The following is a 16,296-nucleotide window of genomic DNA, read 5'->3' as shown; positions in this document are numbered from 1 at the left end:
GATTGTAAACTGTCATGCTCAAAACATATTGATACAACATTAGCTAAGATGGGGAGAAGTCTTAACAGCACTATCAACAAGGCAGGTCCTACAGGCCCTAGTTTTGTCACACCTGGACCACTGTTCAGTCATGTGGTCAGGTGCCACAAAAAGGGACTTAGGAAAATTGCAATTGGCTCAGAACAGGGCAGCACGCTTGGATGTACACAGAGAGCTAACATCGATAATATGCATGTCAATCTCTCCTGGCTCAAAGTGGAGGAGAGATTTACTTCATCATTGATGAAGGTATTGACATGTTGAATGCACCGAGCTGTCTGTTTGAACTACTAGCGCACAGCTCGGACACCCATGCATACCCAACAAGACATGCCACAAGAGGTCTCTTCACAGTCCTCAAGTCCAGAACAGACTATGGGAGGCACACAGTACTACACAGAGCCATGACTACATGGAACTCTATTCCACATCAAGTAACTGATGCAAGCAGTAACATTTAATTTAGAAAACAGATAAAAATGCACCTTATGGAACAGCGGGGACTGTGAAGCAACACACACATAGGCCATAATACACAGATACAGATACATGCATACACACATGATAACATACACACTGTACACACACGTACACATGGATTTTGTATTGTAGAATTGTGGTAGTGGTGGAGTAGGGGCCTGAGGGCACAGTGTGTTGTGACATCTGTGAATGTATTGTAATGTTTATAAAATTGTATAACTGCCTTAATTTTGCTGGACCACAGGAAGAGTAGCTGTTGCCTTGGCAGCAGCTAATGGGGATCCATAATAAATACAAATACAAATGAACACAGTTCCATTTTATCTATGGGAATTGGAATGCACATAGATACCATGACGAGATCCATTGTCGTGCCATTCATCCGCCGCCATCACCTCATGTTTCAGCATAATAATGCACAAACCCATGTCGCTGAAAATGCTGAAAATGTTCCAGTTCTTCCATGGCCTGCATACTCACCAGACATGTCACCCATTGAGCATGTTTGGGATGCTCTGGATCAACGTGGATGACAGCATGTTCCAGTTCCCGCCAATATCCAGGAGATGTGTTGCGCTGCATGAGGCAAATGGTGGTCACACCAGATACTGACTGGTTTTCTGATCCACGCCCGTATATATATATTTTTTTAAGGTATCAGTGACCAACAGATGCATATCTGTATTCCCAGTCATGTGAAATCCATAGATTATGGCTTAATTTATTTATTTCAATGGACTGATTTCCTTATGAACTGTAACTCAGTAAAATCTTAGAAATTGTTACATGGTGCGTTTATATTTTTGTTCAGTATATTACCCTTACATCAACAAAAAATGTCCTGTGATATATTTTATAAATGTTCCTACTTTGCAATCAAAGTTTGTTTGTTCTCAACAGTATTATGGTAGTCCTCTCCATGGTTTTGCTTTAAAGCTGCAATATGTAACTTTTTGGGGCGACCTGACCAAATTCACATAGAAAGTGAGTTAAAGATCTGTCATTTTCATTGAAAGCAAGTAGAAGCGGTAGATCTGTTCTATTTGCTACATTTCTATGCTTCCCGCTCTTAAGTTTCGTTTTGCGTGCTTTACTTTCGGTTTTGTACACCAGCTTCAAACAGCTTAAATTACAATATTTTTGGTTATGGAAAATATATTTCACAGCGGTTTCGATGGTACAATGATTCTCTACGCAATGACTGCTTGTTTTGTCAAAACTGAAATTGGGCAAACCAGGAAATTGCGAGGCCATTTCTGCATTGTGCACCTTTAATATACATGTATACTTAGCGCTACAACTAGGGGGAGACATTCGATCTGTTAGCTGCAGGTGTGCCTCATACATTGGAAGAAGAGAAGCAGGTAGAGAATCCCAGTGGAAAAAATGTAAATAGTCCATGTCTCCTTATTCATCCTGTTTTCAGGTATGTAACATATATTAACATGGTTTAGTTTTTTGAAATCTAGAGATAACCTGTTTATCTTTTTACCCCAATTTCGTGATATCCAATTGGTAGTCTTGTCCCATCGCTGAAACTCCCGTAAGGACTCGGGAGAGGCGAAGGTCGAGAGCCATACGTCCTCCAAAACACGACCCTGCTTCTTGACACACTGTCTACACCAATGTGTCGGAGGAAACACTGTACAACTGGTGACCGAAGTCAGCGTGCACGCACCTGCACCGCAGTGCTTGAGGCGTCACTACAGACCCGGGTTCAATCCCAGGCTGTGTCGCAGCCGGCCGCGACTGGGAGACACATGTGGAGGTGCACCTGGCCCGCCACAAAGAGTCGCTAGAGCGTGATGGGACAAGGACATACTGGCCAGGCAAACCCTCCCCTAACCCGGATGACGCTGGGCCAATTGTTTGCCTCCTCATGTGTCTCCCAGTCGCGACCGGCTGCGACACAGCCTGGGATCGAACCCAGGTCTGTAGTAACACCTCAAGCACTCGGGAGGCCCCTTTTCTAATAATTTTAAGGTATAATTTAAGTGTTTGGCTCGTATTAAGTGTATTTACATGAGTACATATGAACCACGCCAATGATATGTATTTTAGAAGGTTAATTTTTATGAAATGTGTATCTAATGGTCCATAGCTAACTAGTTGTTGTTAGCTAGCTATCCATGGGTTTTTGTTACATTTAATACACAGGCTGCTTCTATAATTTGTTTGTACAATTAGCACTGTAAAGCCTATATAGAGTGAATCAGATGTACTGTTGTTGCCTCATCAATGCATTGATGTATTTAGTTGTTTTGCACACCCCCTCTTTGGTGATAGGGTAGCTAATGTTAGCTAAACAAACACAAATTACATGGTAGCTAACTGTTAGCTAGCTAGCTAGGTACATGGATAGTTGAGAGCTAGCTTTAGCTATGTTATGAAAACATTGAGAAAACGGGTTGTAATGTATTTGAGAATGTGTGAAAGTGTTTGCTATTGCCATAATATATTTGGTATGACGTTTTAGTCTTCAGCTTTCTTTAGCGGTGCATTGTAGCATACTCTATTCCAGGGGTTGGAACGCAACAATGCGCCTATGCAAAGTCCTCCCTCTGTCAATCAGAAACGTCATCCAGTGTCTGCCAGCCAGCTGAAAATCTTTGCCAGTGTGTGTGCAGTCTACCTGCCCCTCCCCCTCCGAAGCATAGCTGTAGCCTACTGTCCTTACAAGGGTGATTCAGAAGATCTGGAGAGAGATTCATTATTATAATTGTAAAAAATTAAATGCTAGTTAGGGATACTATAGTTATCACATTTCACATAGGATTCATTAAGTACTAAAAGGTAAGATGTATTTTTATTCTGGTGCCGCTCTGCACACACAAGCTTGTTAGCTAGCTAGCTTCTCTGGTCCAACGTTAAGCCAACTCTGAAGTTCAAAGACATTCAAAGTTCCTCCATAGAAGTCACTCCTCCTTAGGTAGAATTCTGTGGGCCTAATTCAGATAATGCATGTCATCACAAGATGCCCAGCGCTTCAAGCCAAGCCTCCTCCTCCACCCTCTCTCGCTCTCTCCCCACCAGCAGAATTTCAGTTGCATCCTACGCCCAATACTTTTCTTTCCATCACTCATGTAAACTCACTGAGTTATAGCTTGCCCGCTCTATAGCAAGCTGCTCTATCCGCACTGCATGATTGGTGAAGTAATTTAATGTCGAGCTAAATGTTTTAAAAAAGTACGATTTCAGAGAAAGGAATGATATAAACCGGTACTTTTTTTTGTTTTTCGAACCGGTTCAGAACTTTATTTTGCTGGTCGGAACAGTGGAATGGAACAAAAAACATAATGGTTCTGTTCAGAATGAAACGATTGGAAAATAATTTTGGTTCCAACCCCTGCTCTTTTCTGATTTTTGAGAAAGTAATGCATCTGCTGCATCCAGGGGTGGATGTGAAGACTTCAGGGAGGCTGCAGAAACAAACTTTCAAACGAAAGGAAACACATTTAAATGAATAATACGATTTATAATTAAATATTTTGTTGTTGTTGTTATGAATTCTTTACAGTCATGTTTTTTTTCATCGTATTTCGAATAAATTGTAAAAAATACACTTTATGACACTGACATGAAGCATTCTGAGCATCCTGTGTCACTTTACTTGGATTAAGAAAATACACTTCATGACACTTATGAAGCATTATGACCATCATAATCATATAAGCCAGATAGGCCTATCACGTACATGCCCTTATGTCAGACATCAGTCACAAAGATGTCTTGTCCTGTTCCTGAAATCTGCTCATGCATTCATCCCAGTCATCAGCAACAGAGCATTGGGGTAGGTAAATGTCTGACATCAATGTGTGCACAATTACAATGATAATGTCATATGGTCAATTTCAGAAAATTTTATATAACAAAAATGCTGTTTAGAAGTAGGCTATGGTGTAATGGAATGGTTTGTCTTGTGTGGTATGTTTTGTGGGTTTTGACACTCTTATGTAGGTGTCATAACCAACCATAAAATAACACAATACATAATAATAATAATAATAATAATATGCCATTTAGCAGACGCTTTTATCCAAAGCGACTTACAGTCACGTGTGCATACATTTTTGTGTATGGGTGGTCCCGGGGATCGAACCCACTACCTTGTCGTTACAAGCGCCGTGCTCTACCAGCTAAGCTACAGAGGACTACATGTCACAACAGGTCTAAATATATGTGTCATGACAGTATTATGACCATATTACGACAGGTTATGAAAAGTTATGTCAGTTGTTATAACATTATTACATGGTTATGACCATGCCATAACGTGTGATGCTAGGTGTCAAATAAAGTGTTACCCAATGTTATTTAGGCAATCTACGCAAATGAGTATGGAAACTGATCAATGTCTAAATGTGTTGACATGATAGCTCAGCTGAAACGTACACAGCTTGTTTCCAACACTAAGCAGAGTACATAGAGGTAGGCATCTGGATGGTAGACTCGTTCTCACTGAAGTGCATTACCCCTCATGTACCAGTAGGAGTCACTGTTCAGGCATGAATCATTGGACTGTGGCTTCACATTTTATTTCAATATACCTCTTTATTTAGGTTGATGGCATGACGTTGAAACAATGACATTGATTCAAACATACCATTTTACTATCAACATTGAAAAAAGGTCAAATAAAATATGTCTAATCAAATATAAAATTCAATATAATTTCCACCACCCAATATATATTTTATATAGAATGAAAAATATTTGTTAATGTTTCTATGTGGAATTTTCAACCCAATTTCAACGTACAGTACCAGTCAAAAGTTTGCACACCTACTCATTCAAGGGTTTTTCTTTATTTTTACTATTTTCTACATTGTAGAATAATAGTGAAGACATCAAAACTATGAAATAACACATGTGGAATCATGTAGTAACCAAAAAAGGGTTAAACAAATCAAAATAGCCACCCTTTGCCTTGATGACAGCTTTGCACACTCTTGGCATTCTCTCAACCAGCTTCATGAAGTAGTCACCTGGAATGCATTTCAATTAACAGGTGTGCCTTGTTAAAAGTTAATTTGTTGAATTTCTTTGCTGGTGACACTGTCTGTGATTTATCTAGAATTCAAGGCACACTTAACCAACATGGCTACCACAGCATTCTGCAGCGATACGCCATCCCATCTGGTTTGGGCTTAGTGGGACTATCATTTGTTTTTCAAAAGGACAATGACCTAACACACCTCCAGGCTGTGTAAGGGCTATTTTACCAAGAAGGAGAGTGATGGAGTGCTGCATCAGATGACCTGGCTGGTGGAGAGAATGCCAAGAGTGTTCAAAGCTGTCATTTACATTTTTTACATTTTTAGTCACTGGGGCTCTTTGCAGGGCTGCCAAGGACAGTGGGCAAAGAGCAGAGGCAGGGAGAAAGAGAGCACAGCCCCCCACTACAATCCACAGCCAGAGTATCACTCTATCACTTGCAAATATTTTCCTTGTGAATTACTAAATATAAGCTCATGCATTGTAGCAAATACGAGGAGGTCTTTGTGATTTTTCAGTGTCAGTCTGACACAATCCTCAGAGATGACTTATTTTCAGAGAAAATACGTTCCTGGAGGATGGAGGTGAGCAGCGACAAACACTTCTGACACAAATACACTGAACAAAAATATAAACGCAACATGTAAAATGTTTGTCCCATTTTTCATGAGCTGAAATAAAATAACCCAGAAATGTTCCATACGCACAAAAAGCTTATTTCTCTCAAAGTTTGTGCACAAACTGTCAGATACCATCTCAGGGAAGCTCATCTGCGTGCTCGTCGTCCTCACCAGGGTCGTGACCTGACTGCAGTTTGGTGTCATAACCTCCACAATCACCCGACCTCAACCCAATTGAGATGGTTTGGGATGAGTTGGACCGCAGAGTGAAGGAAAAGCAGCCAACAAGTGCTCAGCATATGTGGGAACTCCTTCAAGACTGTTGGAAAAGCATTCCAGGTGAAGCTGGTGGAGAGAATGCCAAGAGTGTTCAAAGCTGTCATTTACATTTTTTACATTTTTAGTCATTTAGCAGAGGCTCTTATCCACAGCGACTTACAGTTAGTGAGTGCATACATTTTCATACTGGCCCCCCGTGGGAAATGAACCCACAACCCTGGCGTTGTAAGTGCCATGCTCTACCAACTGAGCTACAGGGGACTAGGGTGGGATCAAGGCAAAGGGTGGCTATTTGAAGAATAAAATAAAATATATTTTGATTTATTTAACACTTTTTTTGTTTACTACATGATTACATATGTATTATTTCATCGTTTTGATGTCTTCACTATTATTGTACAATGTAAAAAATAGTAAAAAATAAAGAAAAACCCTTGAATGAGTAGGTGTGTCCACATTTTTGACTTGTAGTGTATACATAGTTCTGATGATTATGTTAAAATTAGATTGATGTAACAACCTGTTAGTCAGGTTAAGTCAATGTATTTAACTTGAAGTTTTACCAACATTTTTATATTTATAACGCTTGTTGAAATGACATGAACTGGTTGATTACTTTTTTCAAATCCAATGCATTTTCCACGCTGACAAATTACGTTGAAATAACGTTGATTCAACCAGTGTGTGCCCAGTGGGTTGTGTGTGGGTTCATGTGAGTGTTCCAACACTTTTCTCTGGAGCTTTTGCTTTCGTCTTCACTTATAATTTGGAGTGGGCTTTCTGTTGCTCATTTAAGCTTAAAATGTTTGTCCTTTTTGTGTCTGAGATGAGAGTCGCAAGGAGAATGGACACCAAGAGTCAGATAACCCCTCTCATTGGTCCCTTCTGATGTGTTCCATTGTCGTACAGTAGCCCACCCCACCCCTAACAAGAAAACAAGACTTCAAGAAAATTTTACACGCAGCCTTGTTTTCTCATATTTGGAAGCAGAGGGTGTAATGGACCTTTCTCAGTGGACTGGCATGATTTGTGACTGTTGACAAATGTGTGGATTTGCCCAGTGGCTGCCTCCAGCCTCCTACCAATGCTCTCATGTTCTCCTGAGAGAAATCCTGTGGCTTGTATTGACTCTGTCAGAGGAAGCAGGGTGAGGTGGACTTAGGAAGATACGAGGTAACCTGACCTCTTGTCAGGAGCAGGCATTACACAGTTAGAGAGCAGAGCGGTCTCAGGGGTGAAGGAAATCGTGTGACTTCAAATTGCTGCACACCACACACACACTGACAGAACAGGTTGTGTGCTTCAGTGTCATAATCTGTGGATCATATATCTGTGACACACACTGTTGAGATGATCTATGGACATTTCTTCAATGTCACCTCTACACCCTTGCATCATTAATGCTGGGGAGGGACTTAGTGGGTATTGTGCTACATAAAACTAACATGAATCAGTGTCTGTCACTTCTACAGGCTCCTGGGGTTGGTCAGGATCCAATAAAGCTGTCATGGTTTACGGCAAAGCACCGGACTTGCACTACCGGTGAACCAGCCATCTCTGGTCATTAATCCAAGGTTGTTTTGGCAAGTGCCAAAGCCAACCAGCTCTCTCCTGAAGACAAGGCTGCCCCTCACTACCCAAACCCCCCCAGAAAGCTTTGCACGCAGCTCGCCAAAACGCTGCAAAGGGGTTTCACGCCTGAGCACAGAATTGATTGAGACTGCTTTCTCTTTAGCGTTTCATTCGTCATTGTAATTAGCTATAATTAAGGGGGGGATTCACGATATAGTGTGTGAACAAACTATTCACAGCCCAGGTTCATTTGAATATGAATCTCCACAGTAACCAACCATAAAACAGAGGGAGACAAAGAAGGCCTCGCTTGAGGATTCTGCTCAGTGGCGGTGCCCCCCCCCCTCCTCTCCCAATCCCAATCCCACCCCTCAACCACCACCCACCCCTCTCTGTCCAGCATCTCTGCCCCCTGCTCAATACCCAGGCTTCCTAAAACAAGGCCTGCTTATTGATGACAATATCTTATTCTTTCCCCTTGAATGACACAGAGAGGACTGGGGCTCTTTGCAGGGCTGCCAAGGACAGTGGACAAAGAGCAGAGGCAGGGAGAAAGAGAGCACAGCCCCCCACTACAATCCACAGTGCCCAGGGGCCTGGGACTGAGCACACATCCAGGGGCCAGGGCCAAAGCTTTCCTCATCTCTCACAGCCAGAGTATCACTCTATCACTTGCAAATATTTTCCTTGTGAATTACTAAATATAAGCTCATGCATTGTAGCAAATACGAGGAGGTCTTTGTGATTTTTCAGTGTCAGTCTGACACAATCCTCAGAGATGACTTATTTTCTGAGAAAATACGTTCCTGGAGGATGGAGGTGAGCAGCGACAAACACTTCTGACGCAAATACACTGAACAAAAATATAAACGCAACATGTAAAATGTTTGTCCCATTTTTCATGAGCTGAAATAAAATAACCCAGAAATGTTCCATACGCACAAAAAGCTTATTTCTCTCAAAGTTTGTGCACAAATTTGTTTAAATCCCTGTTAGTGAGCATTTCTCCTTTGCCTAAATAATTCATCCACCTGACAGGTGTGGCATATCAAGATGCTGATTAAACAGCATGATCATTACACAGGTGCACCTTGTGCTGGGGACAATAAAAGGCCCCTCTAAAATGTGCAGTTTTGTCACACGGCACAATGCTACAGGTGTCTCAAGTTGAGGGAGCGTGCAATTGGCATGCTGACTGCAGGAATGTTGCCAGAAAATGTAATGTTAATTTCTCTACCATAAACCGCCTCCAACATTGTTTTAGAGAAGTTGGCAGTACGTCCAACTGGTCTCACAACTGCAGACACCCTGTAACCATGCCAGCCCAGGACCTTCACACCCGGCTTCTTCACCTGCGGAATCGTCTGAGACCAGCCACCCGGACAGCTGATGAAACTGTGGGTTTGCATAACCGAATAATTTCTGCACAAACTGTCAGATACCATCTCAGGGAAGCTCATCTGCATGCTCGTCGTCCTCACCAGGGTCGTGACCTGACTGCAGTTTGGTGTCATAACCGACTTCAGTGGGCAAATGCTTACCTTCGATGGCCACTGGCACGCTTGAGAAGTGTGGTCTTCACGGATGAATCCCAGTTTCAACTGTACCGGGAAGTGTGTATGGTGTTGCGTGGGCGAACGGTTTGCTGATGTCAACGTTGTGAACAGAGTGCCCCATGGTGGCGGTGGGGTTATGGTATGGGCAGGCATAAGCTACGGACAACGAACACAATTGCATTTTATCGATGGCAATTTTAATGCACAGAGATACCGTGACGAGATCCTGAGGCCCATTGTCGTGCCATTCATACGCCGCCGTCAACTCACGTTTCAGCATGATAATGCACGGCCCCATGTCGCAAGGATCTGTACACAATTCCTGAAAGCTGAACATTTCCCAGTTCTTCCATGGCCTGCATACTCGCCAGATGTCACCCATTGATCATGTTTGGGATGCTCTGGATCGACGTGTACGACAGCATGTTCTAGTTCCACCAATATCCAGCCATTGAAGAGGAGCGGGACAACATTCCACAGGCCACTATCAACAGCATGATCACCTCTATCCGAAGGAGATGTGTCGCACTGCATGAGGCAAATGGTGGTCACACCAGATACCGGCTGGTTTTCTGATCTACACCCTACCTTTTTTTTAAGGTATCTGTGAACAACAGATGCATATTTATATTCCCAGTCATGTGAAATCCATAGATTACATTTACATTTTAGTCATTTAGCAGACGCTCTTATCCAAAGTGCAAAACATTTTCATACTTAGGGCCTAATGAATTTATTTCAATTGACTGATTTCCTTATATGAACTGTAACTCAGTAAAATCTTTGAAATTGTTGCATGTTGCATTTATATTTTCGTTCAGTGTAAAAAGGAGCGCCTCACATCAAAAGAGACAGATACAAATAACCCAGGCACAGAAAAACACATTTCTGATTCATCTGGAACAATTTCAGTTTTCAACTTACTTAAAACAGTAGGCTGCTACTCATACAGTCAAACTCATTTTACATGGATTGAGTTGCCAATTTCCTCATCAACCTCCATAACGATATCCTACAGCGTCACTGAGCTCACCCCAGAACCCCTTGGGCAGTAAATTGATGCAGTGTGGTAAAGTTGGAGTGCTTTGACCACAGGCATCACACTCCTTAATAATTCTGTGCAGAAATGATTAGGGTGTCTTGACAGACTCCACTCCAATCCAGCCGTGATGAATGAAGACCCCTTATTTTAATAATGAATGACAAAGCAATAATTTCTGTGAATACCTTAATTCCAATACACTTGCAAATGAGATTTTCTTGCATTGAAGAGGAGGGAGATGAACAACGTTGGGTACATATATTTTTAAAATAAATTATGCTGGATTGTCTTAAATGATTATCGCATAATTCATAGAGTTATGAAAGGGCCCACTGGGAAAACAAAGATGATGTACGAGAGGGAGGGGATCTGGTGTTGTGCATACTAAACTGAACCATGTTTATGAAACTAAATTACACCATTGAACACAATGTAATGTACTTGTTATTGTATCTTGTTATATTCTTTTATCTTTTACTTTATGGTCTCAGTTGGGCTCCCCTGATTTAAATAAAAGTTAGTAAAATCATAAAACACCAATGTTATAGGCTACCATTGAACACCACTCATAGTATAATACTATGTGGATTTATCATACAATTTCAGCAATAGAATCAATGACACATTCTATGACTCTATCATTCTTTGGGTACCAAAACATACCCATAAAGAACGCTTAGATCATATCACCTTTTCCATATCTTCATCAATGAGATCTGCAGGAGAAAAGAGATAGGCATTCACAATGATTTTCCCACATTCCTCTCTCACTTCATCTACCTCTCCACCCCTGTACTCTCCTTGCCCCCTGAAGCACCATACTTAGTGCACCACCTGCTGGTGATAGGGTTTTCTGACCCCATACTTGGTAGGGCAGTGGGATTGAGGGTACTGAAAAAGCACTATACTAAAAATTCAGAGTACATTGAAGAGGATCAGCTTGAGCAAAGTGAGGTGTAGAATACAAATAGTATTCCCTACAAATAGTATTCAATGCTAAATAAAAGGCTTTGTGCGATTAAGATTCGCAGAGCTACGCCTTCCGTGGCATAGGCCATCCCCGCACCAGTTTCCATGTTGTTACTAGAGGGAACAGCTACGACTGGAAGTTACTTTTCACAGCAGGTTAGGAGAGCATTTTAGCTAACCCTAACCCCTTTCCTAACTTAAGTCTCCTAACCAGCCGCCTTAATTATTCTAACCTGGTATGAAAAAAATCACTTCTGGTCGTAGCCGTACTCCCACTAGTCAGAACCAGGTTTCCATTGACCCCGGTTTATTTCACAAAAGCAATGTCGCAACAACAAAAAAACATTGCGATTTGTGATGGAAACGGCAGCTATAGGAGAAATGTTGTAAAGATCGACATTTTTATCCATTTGACAGGGGTGGATTTTTCTTTGTCAAACTTTCTTTATTATGGAAGTGTATTTTTTTCAGAATAAATTATGATTGCTGGATCATTTTGAAGGCATGTGATGTTAGAATATGGCAAATAATAGTCAGTTCTTGCATTCTATCCATGCTGGCTTTTGCGGGCTACCTGAGACATAGGTGGGAGGGCATACAGAATGTTGTGAATTTATTCATGCGCAATTTGCCTAAATGGATAATGGAAACACTTACTTTATTCAACACTAGTTTTTTTTTTAATGTATGACGTCATTATGTCCGGCTGCAGGCAATTGTCGCATCTATTTCCTATGCAAACTTTCTAAGTGTCGACAAATAAATCCCTCAACAAGTTAATGGAAACGTAGGTATTGATTGATTGGAGACAGCTTGTGCCAATTAATGAAACATTTCCTAGGATGTTCTACCTGCAGCAAACCTAATGGATAATAACGGAAATACCAGTAAAAGCAAATTGCCAAAAACACAAAAACAAAAGCATGGCCCTACCCATATAATATCATATTGAACATAACATTATAGGACCTCTATTCACAAGATCCTATAATTCTATGTTCCATATGTTATTATATAGGTTAACTTTAACAGTATTAACCGTGCCTTCCAGTGCCATTGTTAGAGAATGGCGCTGGAATGTATAGCGATCGTTTTACGGGCTCCTGACCAATTCTGCTATTTTGTGGGGGTTTTTGCGCTGATCTTAACTTTTTTTGTACATAATGTTGCCGCCATCTTTTTCTATGATCGATAAGAGCTTCTGGGGAGAAGGGCCTTGGTCAGGGAGGTGACTAAGAACCCGATGGTCACTCTGACAGAGCTCTAGAGTTCCTCTGTGGAGATGGGAGAACCTTCCAGAAGGACAACCATCTCTGCAGCACAAATCAGGCCTTTATGGTAGAGTGGCCAGATGGAAGCCATTCCTCAGTAAAAGGAACATGACACCATGCTGTGGGGATGTTGTTCAGCGGCAGGGACTGGGAGACTAGTCAGGATCGAGGGAAAGATGAACGGAGCAAAGTACAGAGAGATCCTTGATGAAAACCTGCTCCAGCACGCTCAGGACCTCAGACTGGGACGAAGGTTCACCTTCCAACAGGACAACGACCCTAAGCACACAGCCAAGACAACACAGGAGTGGCTTCGGGACAGAGCCCGGACTTGAACCCGATCCAACATCTCTGGAGAGACCTGAAAATAGCTGTGCAGCAACGCTCCCCATCCAACCTGACAGAGCTTGAGAGGATCTGCAGAGAAGAATGTGAGAAACTCCCCAAATACAGGTGTGCCAAGCTTGTAGCGTCATACCCAAGAAGACTCAATGCTGTAATCGCTGCCAAAGGTGCTTCAACAAAGTACTGAGTAAAGGGTCTGAATACTTTGATTATTTCTATTTTTTATTTTTTTAAACCTGTTTTTGCTTTGTCATTGAGGTATTTTGTGTAGATTGATGAGTAAAAATAATAATTTCATCAATTTTAGAATAAAGCTGTAACGTAACAAAATGTGGAAAAGTCAAGGCGTCTGAATACTTTCCGAATGCACTGTACATGTTTCAAGCAGACCACCATAGTCCCTGTGCTCAAAAACGCCAAGGTAAACTGTCTAAATGACTATCGCCCCGTAGCACTCAGATCTGTAGCCATGAAATGCTTTGAAAGGCTGGTCATAGTTCACATAAACACTATCATCCCAGACACCCTGGACCCACTCCAATTCGCATACCGCTGCAACAGATCCACAGATGATGCAATGCCTATTGCACTCCACACTTCCCTTTCCCACTTGGACAAAAGGAACACCTACGTGAGAATGCTATTCATTGACTACAACTCAGCGTTAAACACCGTAGTGCCCTCCAAGCTCATCACTAATCTAAGGACCCTGGGACTAAACTCCTCCCTCTGCAACTGGATCCTGGACTTCCTGACGGGGGACGCCTCCAGGTGGTGAGGGTAGGCAACAACACATCCGCCACACTGACCCCCATTGGCCCCTCAGGGATGCGTGCTTAGTCCCTTCCTGTACTCCCTGTTGACCCGAGCACAACTCCAACACCATCATTAAGTTTGCCGACGACACAACGGTGGTAGGCCTCATCACCGTTGACGATGAGACAGCCTATAGGAAACAGGTCAGAGACCTGGCAATGTGGTGCCAGGACAAAAACCTTTCCTCACCGTCAGAAAGACAAAGGAGCTGATTGTGGACTACAGTAAACAGAGGACCGAGCACGCCCCCATTCACATCGACAGGGCTGTAGTGGAGCAGGTCGAGAGCTGCGGTGTCCACATCACTAAGGATGTATCATGGTCCAAACACACCGACACAGACGTGAAGAGAGCACGACAACACCTCTTCTCCCTCAGGAGGCTGATAAGATTTGGCATGGGCCCTCAGATCCTCAAAAATGTCTACAGCTGCACCGTTGAGAGTATCTTGACTGGCTGCATCACCGCTTGGTATGGCAACTGCTTGGCATCTGATCGCAAGGGGCTACAGAGGGTAGTGCCATGCGCACGGCCCAGTACATCACTGGGGCCGAGCTCCCTGCCATCCAGAACCTTTATACCAGGCGGTGTCAGAGGAAGGCCCTAAAAATTGGCAAAGGCTCCAACCACCCAAGTCATAGACTGCTCTCTATGCTACTGCACGGCAAGCTGTACCAATGCACCAAGTCTGAAACCAACAGGACCCCGAACAGCTTCTACCCCTAAGCCATGAAACTGATAGTTAACATACTGTAGTTAACCAAATACTGTAGCTATCTGGACTATCTGCCTTGACCCTTTTTGCGCAAACTTTTTTTGACTCATCACACATGTTGCTGCTACTGTTTACTCTGTCACTTTATTCCTAGTTACAGTGCATTCGGAAAGTATTCAGACCCCTTCCCTTTTTCCACATTCTGTTACGTTACAGCCTTATTCTAAAATGGATTAAATTAATTTAATCTACACACAATACCCCATAACGACAAAGTGCAAACATTTTAGAATAAGGCTGTAACGTAACAAAATGGGGAAAAAGTCAAGGTGCCTGAATACTTTCCGAATGCACTGTATATGTACATATCTACCTCAATTACCTCGTACCCCTGCAGATCGACTCGGTACTGGTACCCCTTGTATATAGCCACGTTATCGTTACTCATTGTGTATCTATTATTACTTTTATTATTACGTGATTTACTTTTCTATAATTTCTCCATTTTCTTTCTCACTGCATTGTCGGGAAGGGCCAATAGTTAAGCATTTCACTGTTAGTCCACACCTTTTGTTTACGAAAGCATGTGACAAATAACATTTGATTTGAACCCCAAAGAGCAAGCAAAAGCAAAACCATTACCAGAGGCACATTGGCTAGCACAAATCCCTAGCAGGATGAAACCTAGGGAGGAACCCAGCTCAGAGGGGTGGCCCTGCTCTACAGCCTATCCAGTGTCAGTTTGTGTCATACTGTGTATCTTCCTGTCTCTATCTGATAACAGTGCTGTCTACCTCTCAGAACCTAGCCAGTAAACATCTCACTGTGAGGAGTCGGTCTGTTCCCTCTATCTCTCACAGGAGGGGCTTCGTTATTTCCTCTCCTTCTTCTTATTTCACCTTTCCCTGACATTCAGGGATTATTGATGTCTCGCTGTGCAGCTGCCCTTTGACCTGTGGACAAGTCTTGTTTCGCAGCAGACAAATGAAAACATCAGAAACCCATATTGATTTCATAGCCAGGGACATAGGGAGAATCTCTATTGCATACTCCTTGTGAGAGAACGTGAGGTGTATGCAATTGACATTCTCCCCTAAACTCGACACGCTGTCAGGGGTGCTTTGATTGTTTTCTCTCCTTTCTGAAAACAACTACTCTCCTCAACCGGGAGGCCAGGTGAGAGGACTGGCTCATGCACAGACAGAGAGAGAGAAAGAAAAATGAAATAAGTCATTAAATTATTAATTGGGCTGAGGAGGAGGGGTCAAATTAGTCGATGCCTGGTTTAATAGCACTCCCTGGCATTTTAGTTTCTGTCAGAGGCAAGAATGAATTCTGGAGACAGCTCAGGTTATCTTTACTATCAGAAGTTCACATCACACCCTGGAGCTAAATGGAATGCAGGCTTATTGAATATGTATCAACACAGAACAAAAAGGCCACAATAAACAGGACAGCAGCTGTCAGTGGATACAAAAGGGGATCAGGACAAACACCCACGAGGGTCTGTTAAGTCCCCAGTGTTGATGTTGTCTGTGAATAAAGACCGTTGACAAGCTTTACAGGTCATCTCTGATGAAGGGAATGGATAGGGAGA

Source organism: Coregonus clupeaformis, chromosome 37, assembly GCF_020615455.1.
Source record: "Coregonus clupeaformis isolate EN_2021a chromosome 37, ASM2061545v1, whole genome shotgun sequence".
Classification (NCBI taxonomy): domain Eukaryota; kingdom Metazoa; phylum Chordata; class Actinopteri; order Salmoniformes; family Salmonidae; genus Coregonus; species Coregonus clupeaformis.
This window is presented reverse-complemented; position numbering follows the sequence as displayed.